The 12,286-nt window shown below is 51.9% G+C and overlaps 1 protein-coding gene across 2 annotated transcripts in view; it reads left to right on the forward strand.

Moving 5' to 3' along the window:
• Positions 1 to 12,286, forward strand: part of LOC135249767 (ubiquitin domain-containing protein 2-like) — a 123,088-nt gene that overhangs the window by 32,007 nt on the left and 78,795 nt on the right. Inside the window, exon 3 of one of the 2 annotated variants that reach the window (XM_064325303.1) lies at positions 11,218 to 11,319. The gene's annotated coding sequence lies outside the window, so the exon portion shown is untranslated. The remainder of the gene's footprint in view (positions 1 to 11,217; positions 11,320 to 12,286) is intronic. The other variant, XM_064325304.1, reaches the window with a different exon arrangement.

The following is a 12,286-nucleotide window of genomic DNA, read 5'->3' on the forward strand; positions in this document are numbered from 1 at the left end:
GGTATTTTGATTTGTGCTTTAATCGTGCAGTGGGTGATGAAATTCAGCATTCATGTGTGCACGCTTTCTGCTATGATTGAAGAGACTGTCTCTGTCTCTCTCTTTTTTTTTGGAAATGATGAAGGTTGCTGAAAGCCATAACTCACTTTCTAAAACCTGCAGAGTCAGATTTTCAGTTAGGGTACCAGACATACCAGCTGTCAGATTTTTGCGCTGCACTGTCCTGTTTGTGGCGCACATGTGCAGGCCCAGGCTGAGCGGACCCAGGCTGAGCGGACCCAGGCTGAGCCGGACCCAGACTGAGCGGACCCAGACTGAGTGGACCCAGGCTGAGCGGACCCAGCTGAGCGGACCAGACTGAGCGGACCAGGCTGCGCGGACCGGCTGAGGCACCCAGCTGGATGCGACCCAGCTGAGCTGGACCCAGACTGAGCGGACCCAGGCTGAGCCGGACCCAGGCTGAGCGGACCCAGGCTGAGCCGGACCCAGACTGAGCCGGACCCAGGCTGAGCCGGACCCAGACTGAGGGGACCCAGGCTGAGCCGGACCCAGGCTGAGCCGGACCCAGGCTGAGCCGGACCCAGGCTGAGCCGAACCCAGACTGAGCCGGACCCAGGCTGAGCGGACGCTTTGGCGGTCACACAGAACACGCGTGATGGAGGAGTGCCGTTTACGGACTGGCGTGGAGCGCAGCTCCTCCCTCCTCATGTTTTTATTGACACACAAACCGTTTAAAGGGTGCTTTTGTTTGTTTGTTTTTGGAGCGGGGGACCTCCCCCCCCCGCCCCGCGCCGCAGCAGAGATCCCAGCTCAGATTCGGCTCGCCGCTCCGGGCCTTCTGGGCCTGTGTGTGAGCGAGTGCGTCAGCGCGCCCGGGGATGAAAGGGTCCGGTTTCGCCGCACCCTCCCCCCCCCCCCCCCCCTCCGGTCTGATGCTGCCTTTTGTGCTGCCGGTATCGCTGTGAGACTGAAGTCAGGCGGAGTTGCGCTTCGTGTTTGTGAAGGTCTGAGCGTGGCGTTGCCGTGGCACACAGAGATGATCACGTTCACATTTTGGCGGAAGCTTTTTACCCAGATCGCCTTGCGGGACTTCCCTGCGCTCCGTTCCTGCAGTTGGGTATTAATGAAACAGTCAGGTCGTGTACCCTGCTCTGGGGTAGGAGGGCTAAACAGCATCGCTGCACCTGGGAATCAAAACCACAACCTTCTGGAGCTATGAGCCCAGTTCTCTACCCACTATGCGGCCATCCTAAACAAGCAATTACATTACCATTACATTGCATTATATTACATTACATTACCATTACATTACATTACAGGCATTTAGCAGACGCACTTATCCAGAGCGACTTACAAAACTTTTTTTTATTTTTATTTTTAAACATAGCATTTATATTGCATCCATTTATTCAGCTGAATATACGCTGAAGCAATGCTTGCTCAAGGGTACAGAGTATGGGACGCCGATCTTACTTTAGGTAACAAGACCAGCTCCTTGCCCATTATACTGCCGCCCATAAGCCATGACGTCATGGTTACCGCAGGGTACCACCGAAATCTGAGAGACGAACGCGGCCGGTGGGTCGACAGGAAGTCAGCGCACTCGCCTGCTTAAAGATGTGCCCAAAGGCTCACGCACAAGTCTGACTCAGGCTGGAGCCAAGGCCAGCTGAGCTCGCGTGGCACGACGGGCACTTTTCCACGACAGCGCCCGCAGCACGCGCTACAGCGCTAACGCACATTTTCTCCTCTGTTTCTTGGCCCGTTTCACCGAGCCCCCGCCCTCAGATCCCGAACCCCCACCCCCAGATCCCGAGCCCCCACCCCCAGATCGAGATGACTGGCGGGACCCTGTCAGGCATCCAAGTCGTTCCCTTCCTGAAACTCACGGCTCCCATTTGTTTTGCTTCTCCCTGAGAGCCCGTAATGAGCCAGCCTGGTTCCAGCTCTACAGTGGGAAAGGGGAAATTGGAGGAGGGTTCTGTTTAAATGCAACTTCAAATGAAAAGCATTGAGGTCACCGGCTTTATCAATGGTTTAATCATGCCTGAAAACTTGCGGATGCTTTTTATTCCCGTGTCTATTTTAGTCATTTTCGCAGCCTCGAGGGGGTTTGTCCTGCTGCTATTTGAGCTGTTCAAACGACGCGGTTGCGTGCGCTTTGAAATCCCATCACTGCTGGCCTTCGACCACAAGAAAGGCCTGACCTAAAAAAAAAAAAAGCTGGGCGTTTCCACCCAGAAAGGATTGTTCTGAAATGACGATCTCCGCCTCGATTGAACATTGCGAAGCTCGCATAATGTCAGACTCCCAGGGTGAGTGTTGGCAGAGGAACACAAATCCCTCAGAGGAAGACACACTCGATGGCTCTGAAGGAAGACCAGGCACCTGGCAGACAGGTAGACTTTCCTTTTGTTAGAACACAAAAACTGTGTTTCTAAAAGAGTAAACTGTTGCCAACTTAAAATAAAAAGCAGCGCGTTCAGAGTCAACAAAAGTTTGTTTTTGTGCACACAATCCATCTATAATTTCCCAGGACAACTGTGAACGTGCTTGAAATAAATTGCGCTGCAGCTTGTCTTGCCCAGGTCCCTCCCACTCTCTTGTTTGCTGTCAGCCTGTTTTGTGTTGTATGGTCTTTCTTCAATGGCGCAGCACCACCGAGGAAACCAGTCAAACAAAATGTCTGACCTCCGCTGCACGCAAATAGGCCGCCGTACTGCAGGAGGCAGGACACATCCCTGGAATCAGACCAGAATGGTGCAGAGTAACCAGGGTAACAAAGAAACGTGGTAGATTTTGGTAACACTGCCCTGTGTTATAACAATGGAAGGTGGTGGTAGATTCCGGCGTGTGGTTTTCAGAAGGCTTAACTGGAGCGGAGAGTTACTCAAATGAGGCAATGTGTTGCTTTGGTGAGATCAGTGAGTCAGCTCTTTGCTTTGCACTGGCCTGGGAGAATAGTTTCAGCTTGTTGTGAGCTGCTGATGTCCCCCATTGAGAAGTGACAGGGGTTAATCTTTTGCCTGCCTGAATTGACTGTGTGTTGTCCCATGGGGGTATAATCTCTGGCATAATTATTGTGGAAGAAATGGAATGAAATTCAGCTTGATGAGGGTTCCCCCGAACGTCCCCGGGACACGTTTCCCAGAATCCCCTTGGAACTCCTCTGTCTGTGTGGAGAACCCATCTCCAGCTCATCAATTCTTAACGCGTCCGGCGAGCGCGGCAGTGGCCCTGTGCAAATCGCCGGGCTGGGTCAGTGAACGGAGAGGCATGAATTAGGAATGACTCGAGCTGGAGCTGAGCCTCGCGGAGATGTTACTCAAGATTACCGGGGCTCGGAAGACGGGGGGACCCCGATTCTCTTCCCTCCTCCTCCTCCTGGCAATATCCCCCACAGGGATATTGGGGTCCCCCCCCATGCACCCCCTGGCCCACTCCGCTGTGATCTCTGTGCAAACTCAGGCAGCTGCTGTCCCGTGTTACTGCGCAGCGCAGGCCCTGAACTGCACAGGTTAGAGACGGCAGGTAGCACAGGTATATCCATTAGCACAAGCATTGTGCTCTCATCCACATGCGGTAAAGCCCAAAAGTAACCAAATAGCAATAAAACAAATAAAAATCCTGAAATAAAAAGAGCTTAATAAAGTGGACAAATTAATTTGGAGTTGTGATAGATGTGGTCCCTTGAATTGGCCCATATCGACAGTTCCATAAATGTATTCCATGGAAAACTATGATTGCTTCATTGTTCTATTTCTTGATAAGCAGTTCTCATCCTGTTCACCCCCTGGGCGCACACACACACACACACACTGTCTCTCTCTCTCACACACCTCTCTCTCTCTCACACACTCTCTGACACGCATACACACACACACACACACACACTCTCTGCTGGGGGGCAGGTAGTATCACTAAGGAAAGTGCCTGTGTAAGTCAGGGCAGTTATAAACAGGAAGAGGCGCTCGGCTCGTGGTTGTCCCGGCTCAGAGTGCTGATGCGTGCTACCGCTCTGTGTGTCTCCTTTGTTGTCAGGGGGGGGGTTCTCTTTTTCACAACCCTGTCTGATTTCCCCCCCCCCCCCCAAAAAACCCCCCCCTTAAATCCACACCCCAAACTGCACAGATTAGGAGCTCATTTCAGCCCCTGTGCCGGGGGGCAGGGCTGCCTCACCGGCACTCCGCCACTCAAGTGCTGGTTTCCTCTCCGCTTTTCAGGCCGTGGTCCAGGGTGTAAAAATAGCCCCCGGTCTGCAGGAGTCCCTCTTTCGGACGGCTCGTTTGTGCGGAGCGTTCAGGCGCGTGCGGACGCGGGGGGTGTCCGGGGGGGGGGCGCGGTTCGGTTCTGTCAGATCGGGCCGTCTGATGACCCGGGGGGGGTGGATTTAAAATGGCTACCCCGGGTGGAACCGGCTCAGTGCCGGGTCTGATCCGGTCCTGTGCCGCGACTTTGGCTCATGGACCTTCGCTCTCAAGTCCCAGGGTTCACAGAGATGTCACTGAGCTCTTAATTGGCAGCGAAGAGGGCTGGTTCTGGCTGGTCCTTCGCGGGGAACAGGCTATTGTTCTGAGCGGGAAGATCTCTCAGGGAGGGCTGGAGGCGTTGAGCCCGCGGACCAGAACGCCCAGATTAATGAGTTTTTTCCTGCAAAAGTCTCTTCTGAAGCTGCACACGTCGAAGGTCCTGTTTACGCCGGAGTTCTTATGAGATGTGTATCTGATTAATGGACATGTGACCCACATCCCATTTGATGGCTGGGGTCAGAACACAATACATCCTGATGCGGAGGCAGTTAGAGCCTGATTCCGCTGACAGCGAATTGGAACCTGAACACTTCAGAATGCAACTGAAACTGAACACTCCAGCACACATCTCCTCCTTTCACCAAACATTCTATGGACACAACATCCCAGAATAAGCGGGTATCTCCCTGCTCCAAAAGCTACTTTTCCTCATCACTTGTAGCATTTACAAATAGTCCTAATACACCCAAGATATCCATCTTCACAAACCCATCTGGCTTCTCATATGGGGTTTATTAATAGCTCATGTGTGACTAGAACATTTTCATATTTGCTGTTGTGCACAATATTAATTGGGCTGACCAGATCTCCTCCTTTTCCCAGAATCCTCCTGTTTTTGGGGCTGAAAATATCCGTCTGGGTGGGATTTATAAATTCCTTAACAACGTCTGTGACTTGGGGGCTTGCTCACTCTCGTATACAAGTAAACAAACGGCCCGATGCTCAGGTTCATTCCACCCGCCCCCCCCCGGCCCCGCCCACCCCTGGCCCCGCCCCAGCCGGATGTCAGGGCCTGGCCTGCACCCCCCGTCCCGGCGTGTGGAGGCCGAGGCTCAGCCGAGAGGCGCTCCTTCTTTTAAGAGCGCTCGCCATTTCTCACAGTCTCTGCCGCCGCCCGCCGTTGCTAAGGGCCGAACGCCTGGATACCGTCCTTGACGACGCGAGAAACAGGAAACACGAGCGCACGCTTTCGACCGCGTCTCTGATATCCGAAGCGAGCCTCGATCTTTTTGTTCTCGAATGTCAGCCCCGAGGACGGCGGCGCGCGCTCCTGCCGCCTGCGCTGTTAGCCGTTTGAGACGCGACTTTGATCTCGTGTCCTGGGCCATTGTTCAGAGCCTGGCCTGGGGGGTCGGCCTGGGGGGGTCGGCCTGTGGGGGGGGTCGGCCTGGGGGGTCGGCCTGGGGGGGGCTGGGGGGGGGGGTTCGGCCTGGGGGGTCGGCCTGGGAGGGGGGTGGTCGGCCTGGGGGGTCGGCCTGATGGCTCTATCCAAAGCTCACCTGGCTCGTTGAGCACCAGCACAAACCTGTTGTGGAGTCTGGACTGTGGCCTGAATTTAGATAAAAGCCTTACTTAGCCGAGGCCTACTGCGTGAACTAGACTTGATGCGCACGGCTGTGGATAACTGCTACATAAGGAGTATTGCACCTTATCAGACCTGCATTCTGTAGTTGTTTCAGTGACCTTCGGTATGCACTTACTGTGTGATACTTTGGACAAAAGTGTCTGCCAAATAAAACGTAATGAAATGCAATGTAATGTAAAAAGAGTCGACCTTTGATTTCATGCAGCTCAATTTAACAGGAAAACCTTAAAAGCAGAGTCCTGTATAAAGGCAGAGGAGTCCTGTATTTGTCTGAAAACTGAGCAGAGATTGCGTTTTGGTGCTTTCAGTTTTCTGACCGACGGGCGGAACGTCTGGAGCGTTTAGGAAGAAAGAGAACGGTGGATTGCTCGGCTCTTTCTGTAATAAGCTTTCCTCTTCTTCCTGTTTCCTCTGTCTGTTTTGACCCAGATGAAGACTCTAGAGGCAAACTTCAGATTTTTCATTTTGTGTGTTTTTTGTTTGTTTGTTTTCTTTTTTCTTTTTTTTTTTCTTTCTGCTCTCACTCCAGCCCGTGTTTCCTGTTCCGCACGTCCAGCAGGAAGGCGTGTGGCCGGCGCGTGGGCAGCTCAGATGGACGTAACGCGATCTCTCTCTGCCCCCCGTCAACCCTTTGTTTTTCATCCCTATTACAGCCCAATTTGACCTTGCATCCACCTTGAAAAGCCTGTTCCTTAAGCACATAATTGTGTCTGCATTCCTTCTCCAACCCTTGGCACTTGAATACTCTCCAAAGAGGAGTGTCATAGACAGTTGATACTTCGCAACCATCAGCTCGGTGTGTGTGTGTGGATCTTTAAAATGTAAAGGCCCATCTTTAGGAAAACATAGACACATACACGCGCGCGCGCGCGCACACACACACACACACACACACAAAATGCAGCAGAGGTGGAAAGTCCATGCGTCAGTCAGGAAAAAGTCTTTCACCCATTAACTCAGCCAGCTGATTTCATTAATTAGTACCTCCTGGCTGAATAATTGAGCTAATTAGCAAATCCAGGGGACCCGGAGAGGAGTTTACTCTCTGGACCTGGACCTCCGTCCTGGCGATGCAGTGATACTGCGTTTCCCAGCGGTGGGTCACAGTGAGAGGCCTCATTGTGCATTGTCTGGAGGAGAAACGTGCCACAGAGCTCAAATGTGGAAACAATGTGACTGTTATGAGTCTCCGTGACGTTTATATGGAGACACAAGCAGGTGAAATCAGACCCGCCGGTCCGGCACGCTGTAATTATAACTGTTCTTTCAGTCACCCGTCTCCAGCATGACTCCTAACAGCACGCTGAGAGACTGGCTGAGCTTCATACTTGCTCTGATGCAAGACTTTTTTATTGGCATGTAGGTGAGGGTGACATTTCAGACCTTCATCTGAAACTCAGCAGCGAGGCTTCCTCTTGGAAAGGACAAACGTCTCGCCTTATCCGGGGCCGTCTGTCTCCGTGCCGACAGCGCCATCGCTTCCTGTCTGCGTGCGATCACGCGCTCGTCTGTGGAAATGCATCATGGGAATCTCGGAACAGCGCGGAACAGAAATAAGCAGACAGGTTAACGGGGAATAAACATATTTGTGCGGTTTGTCCTTTTACGGCTGAGAATAGCTGACTGGGCAAATAAGTGAGCTATAGGGTAAGGGCGGCCCATACAAGCCTACTGGTGAACATCCTAAAAATAACAACAAACAAAGACAGCTTTCTGACAGATGCAATCCAGCAGAACGAAGAATTTCCTTTAAATAACAAACATGTTGAAAGTAACTTATGGAAAAGTAAACTGTTGCTGCAGAGTTTTTGTGTGTGTGTGTGTTGGAGATGCACTATCCTTGACCCTTAGATCAGTGATGAAACACAAGACAAAATAGCTCATGTGGTTTAGTCCAACTGCTAGAGCTATTCACTGACATTTCCAGCATGTTTCTGTTTGTTGTTTCAGAGCTATGCATTTTTGTGTTTATTAATCTGAACGGATTTGATAAGCGTTACTGTTTATTATACATGATTTCATACCTCCTTACGAGAAGCCGTCCGCTTGTATCAGCACTCTGAACTGGAACACGCTGCAGGGCTGTAGGAAGGAAATAGTTTTTGTTAATTTTGGGTTTCATGAAGAGAAAAAAAAAACCCGAAATCATTTAATCTCCCGGAAAGGATCACAGCGGTGGGCAGTCCTATTTCAGGAGAACCAGAGCATGTGCTGGTTTCTGTTTCTATTAATTACCCTGGCCCAATTAACTAATTACACTCACCAACGCTGGTCCTCTCATAGATCAGCTGACTGTGAAAATGTGCCATCCTGGATCCTCAGAGGCCCTGACACTGAGCGCACAGCATGCTGGGTATTCTGCTGTTTCAAAACACAGATCGTATCAAAATATAAGATAAATTATACCGCTGGCATATCACAGTAGCACACATGCTGACAGGGGGGTGTTGCATAATGCTGTGATTGTTTAATTGTGTTAAAGACAGCTACGCTAAGCGGCTTTATCTGCCCTATGACCAGAGATCTGATCACTGGGCTGTTGTCATGGTTATTTTCCTGTGTGGTTTGTGCAGTTTTCTCAGGGCTGTGAGAACAAGGAGCGGAGCTGGACCTGAGTCCCTCAGGCACCTGAGTCTCAGGCTGCTTTACCTGCACACACAAGGCTGGACCTGAGTCCCTCAGGCACCTGAGTCTCAGGCTGCTTTACCTGCACACACAAGGCTGGACCTGTGTCCCTCAGGCTCTTGAGTCTCAGGCTGCTTTACCTGCACACACAAGGCTGGACCTGAGTCCCTCAGGCACCTGAGTCTCAGGCTGCTTTACCTGCACACACAAGGCTGGACCTGAGTCCCTCAGGCACCTGAGTCTCAGGCTGCTTTACCTGCACACACAAGGCTGGACCTGTGTCCCTCAGGCACCTGAGTCTCAGGCTGCTTTACCTGCACACGCAAGGCAAAGGGGCTCCCTGTACGACTCAGTACTGCATCCTCTTTTTGCACTTTCTGCTGGGTTTCCTTCAGAAAAGTCGGCAGAGGACCTTCCCCCTGTATACTTCCCCTTACACTTGGTTTTCTAATTATAATCTGCTTCTAGAAATATCTATTTCAGGATTTTTTTTATTCCATTATCTGTCGAGTTTATGGCAAATTATTCGCATCTGAATCTGTGCTCATTCGTCACGCGCATTAATATTTTCAGCGTGATTGATACTGAGGGGAGAAATGTTTTTACAGTTGAGTACGTGCACCAAAGACAGTGAGTGTCTTATGAGAACTGAGCTCGGGGCCTGAGGGCTGGGACACAGGGCTTTTAGAGAGTGTTTGTCTTGAGCAGTTTGAGCCGCTGGCTGGCTCTTCCAGTTCAGGCTCTGTCCGGTCGTGTGGACGGCTTCCACTGTCCAAGATGAAATCCAGACCGCCGGCTTTGGACAGGACCCTCCAAACGGCTGTAGTGTCGGCCAAGAAGGGAGGTGAGAAGTCTGGGTCCGTGCCGTCGGCTGCATCTCTATGCCTGCTGAAGGTCTGTCTGAACTAACCTGGCTCTGACCTCACGTGTTTCAGTGCAGCTAGCCTTTATTGGTCCATGTGTTGGTCCATGTTCTGCTCCATGTGCAGGTCGCTGCGCAGGTTTCTGTGCTGGTTTGTGTGCTGTTGCCTTTTGGGAAGATATTAGGTAACTCTAACCTTCAGACTGTGAAGAAAAATATCTGCATGCCAGGCTGTGGTTTCAGGGAAATGAGATTTGTACCCAAGATCTGAAAACTCTAATGGACCCCAATGTAAAGATTACAGTATCTGAGATTTTCCAAAAATGGCCATAGTGCCCTGTTCCCTAAATAAACTATTTAAAAGACTTGGACCGATACAGTGCAGTGATGTCGATGTAATAAAGTACCGGAAGCCATTGACCACAGAACGCGGCTGTCAGATTGTTTTCTGGGAAAAATAGGATCTTTTCTCTTTCAGCCATTAAATCATTTTAATGTTCATTGGTTTGGGAATTCCAGGACAGATCTGAGGGCAGACCAGTCACAGAGGGGACAGACCTGAGCGCAGACCAATCACAGAGGGGACAGACCTGAGCGCAGACCAATCACAGAGGGGACAGATCTGAGCGTAGCTCAATCACAGAGGGGACAGATCTTAGCGTAGCTCAATCACAGAGGGGACAGATCTGAGCGCAGACCAATCACAGAGGGGACAGATCTGAGCGCAGACCAATCACAGAGGGGACAGATCTGAGCGCAGACCAATCACAGAGGGGACAGATCTGAGCGCAGACCAATCACAGAGGGGACAGATCTGAGCGCAGACCAATCACAGAGGGGACAGATCTGAGCGCAGACCAATCACAGAGGGGACAGATCTGAGCGCAGACCAATCACAGAGGGAGACGTTTCCCCACAGATCCCGCCTCCGGACAGCTCGGGCTTCTAGGATGGTCAGCTGTCAGCGGAAAGGCCGGAGGGCTCTCTGGGGTCTGGGTCGGACATGGAGCCGTGTTTTTGCGGCGGTTTTGGAATGACGTTGTGTTGGCCTTGGCCAGTGTCCTGGATAAACACGCCCCCACCCCCCCAGAGCTCAGGCTTCCCGCTCGTACAGTCATCAGATGTTCCGAGGTAGCTACTGTTGTCGACCGCGAGAAAGACGTGGGGATTTCTCTCCGCTCCGCACACCTGCTTCCCCTGCGTTTGGGATAAAGGATGCGGCCGCAGGCGCCGCTGAGGGCGAGCACAGGGCAGAATTCGGTCATCCGAAGGCCTGGCGGGCTCCACCAGAGCTGTTTCACGCGTGGAGTACATCCAGCCTAGCCTCCAAATTAGCGAGGATGGGCTTCATTAAAATGTGACAGTTTTACGGCACATCTGTGTGCAGATGTGTCGTTAAACTTTCGTTCGGATTTTGAAAGGGGTTTTATGAAGAAGGAAATGGACGCTTTTATTTTAGACGAAACGTTTTGTCTAAGGTCTTTGTGTCTTAGCCTGTCAAAATGGGTGAAACAGGGTGTGCATCTGTGAAAGCAGTCTGAAAATGTGCGTGTGTGTGTGTGTGTGTGTATGTATGTGTGCGTGCATGTGCGTGTTTGCGTGTGTGTGTGTGTGTGTGTGTCTGTCTGTCTGCGTGTGTGTGCTCACTCGCACATCTATGTATGAAATCATCAGCAGAAATGCGAGGCACAAGGCCAAATCAGTTTTACTGCTCTTAGCTGTTTGATGGCGGTTCTGATAGTACTGGTACCATGTTTGCTCGCTGGTTTTTGGGTCACAGCTGTGTTGCCTGTCCTGTCAGTAATGGTCTCTCCTGAATCTGTGTTGTTGCTTAGCAGCTGCAGAGTGACAGTTGGATCCAGGAGGCGTCTGACCAACCGAGGAGTGTCTGAGTCGCTGCAGCTGGAGCTGGAAACAGGATGTGAAGTGAAATGAAGGTGAGCTGTGGGTGGGGGTGGGGGGGGGAGGTGAGGGGGGCATCTGGACGTTTAGCTCCTGCAGCCTGGGGGGGGGCGAGAGGAGGGGGGGCTGGACGTTGGCTCCTGTAGCCTGGGGGGGGGGGGGGGTTGGACGTTTGCTGCAGCCTGTTTATCTCTGCTCAGGTCAGGGACGGCCACACGTACATCCTGGTGGAGAGACGGCTCTGTCAGTCCCACGCCCCCCCCCCCCCCTTGCGGTCCCGCACGCCAGCGAACCCTCTATTCTTAGCGCCAGCGCATGCAGCCGCGAAAAACTCAAAGAGCTGTCGCCTGGGCGGGTTCACTGCTGGGGGGGGTTCGGCGTACCCCTCCCCCGATGATGCAGACCTGTCACTTATTGGCCCTAATGTGGGACGTCACAGCCTGACTCCTGCCTGTCTCTTCAGCCAATCATTTGAGAGGGCCGTGTCTAGCAGGCGTGCGCCCAAACAGTGATGGACACGGTGGAGACCTTGGACCCGGAATACAGGAAAAACGCTCTGGCCCGCGTTCAAAACTCGGCCTCTGAGTCTAATAATTCTACTCTGTTTATGAGACGGCGCTTTTTGTGTACAGCGAGATTAATGTTGAACGCTGGGCCTACCTAGCCAACTCACATTTCATTACTTTTAACTTTATTTAGATGGACAACCGGCGAATGAATCACTTGGGAGACTTCAAACTGAGGCTTTGTGTGATTTGGCGATGCAGCGGCGTCAGAGGCTGCCAAGAAAGAGCGAAGCAGTGAGGTAACGAGGGAGATTAGACGTGCGTTTGGAGGCACTTTGAGGTTCAGTGTCCAGCTCAGCTTTTTTTTTCTAGCAAAATCCCAGTGCATGAGTTGAGCAGGGACGCACAGGATTCTGGGAAGGTGCTAATCACCGTGCACTGAGACAGACAGCTGATTTAGCACGTGTGCTAACTAAGTAGCTGCTGGCTCTTTTTT

This window comes from Anguilla rostrata, chromosome 3 (assembly GCF_018555375.3).
Source record: "Anguilla rostrata isolate EN2019 chromosome 3, ASM1855537v3, whole genome shotgun sequence".
In the NCBI taxonomy this organism is placed as follows: Eukaryota; Metazoa; Chordata; class Actinopteri; order Anguilliformes; family Anguillidae; genus Anguilla; species Anguilla rostrata.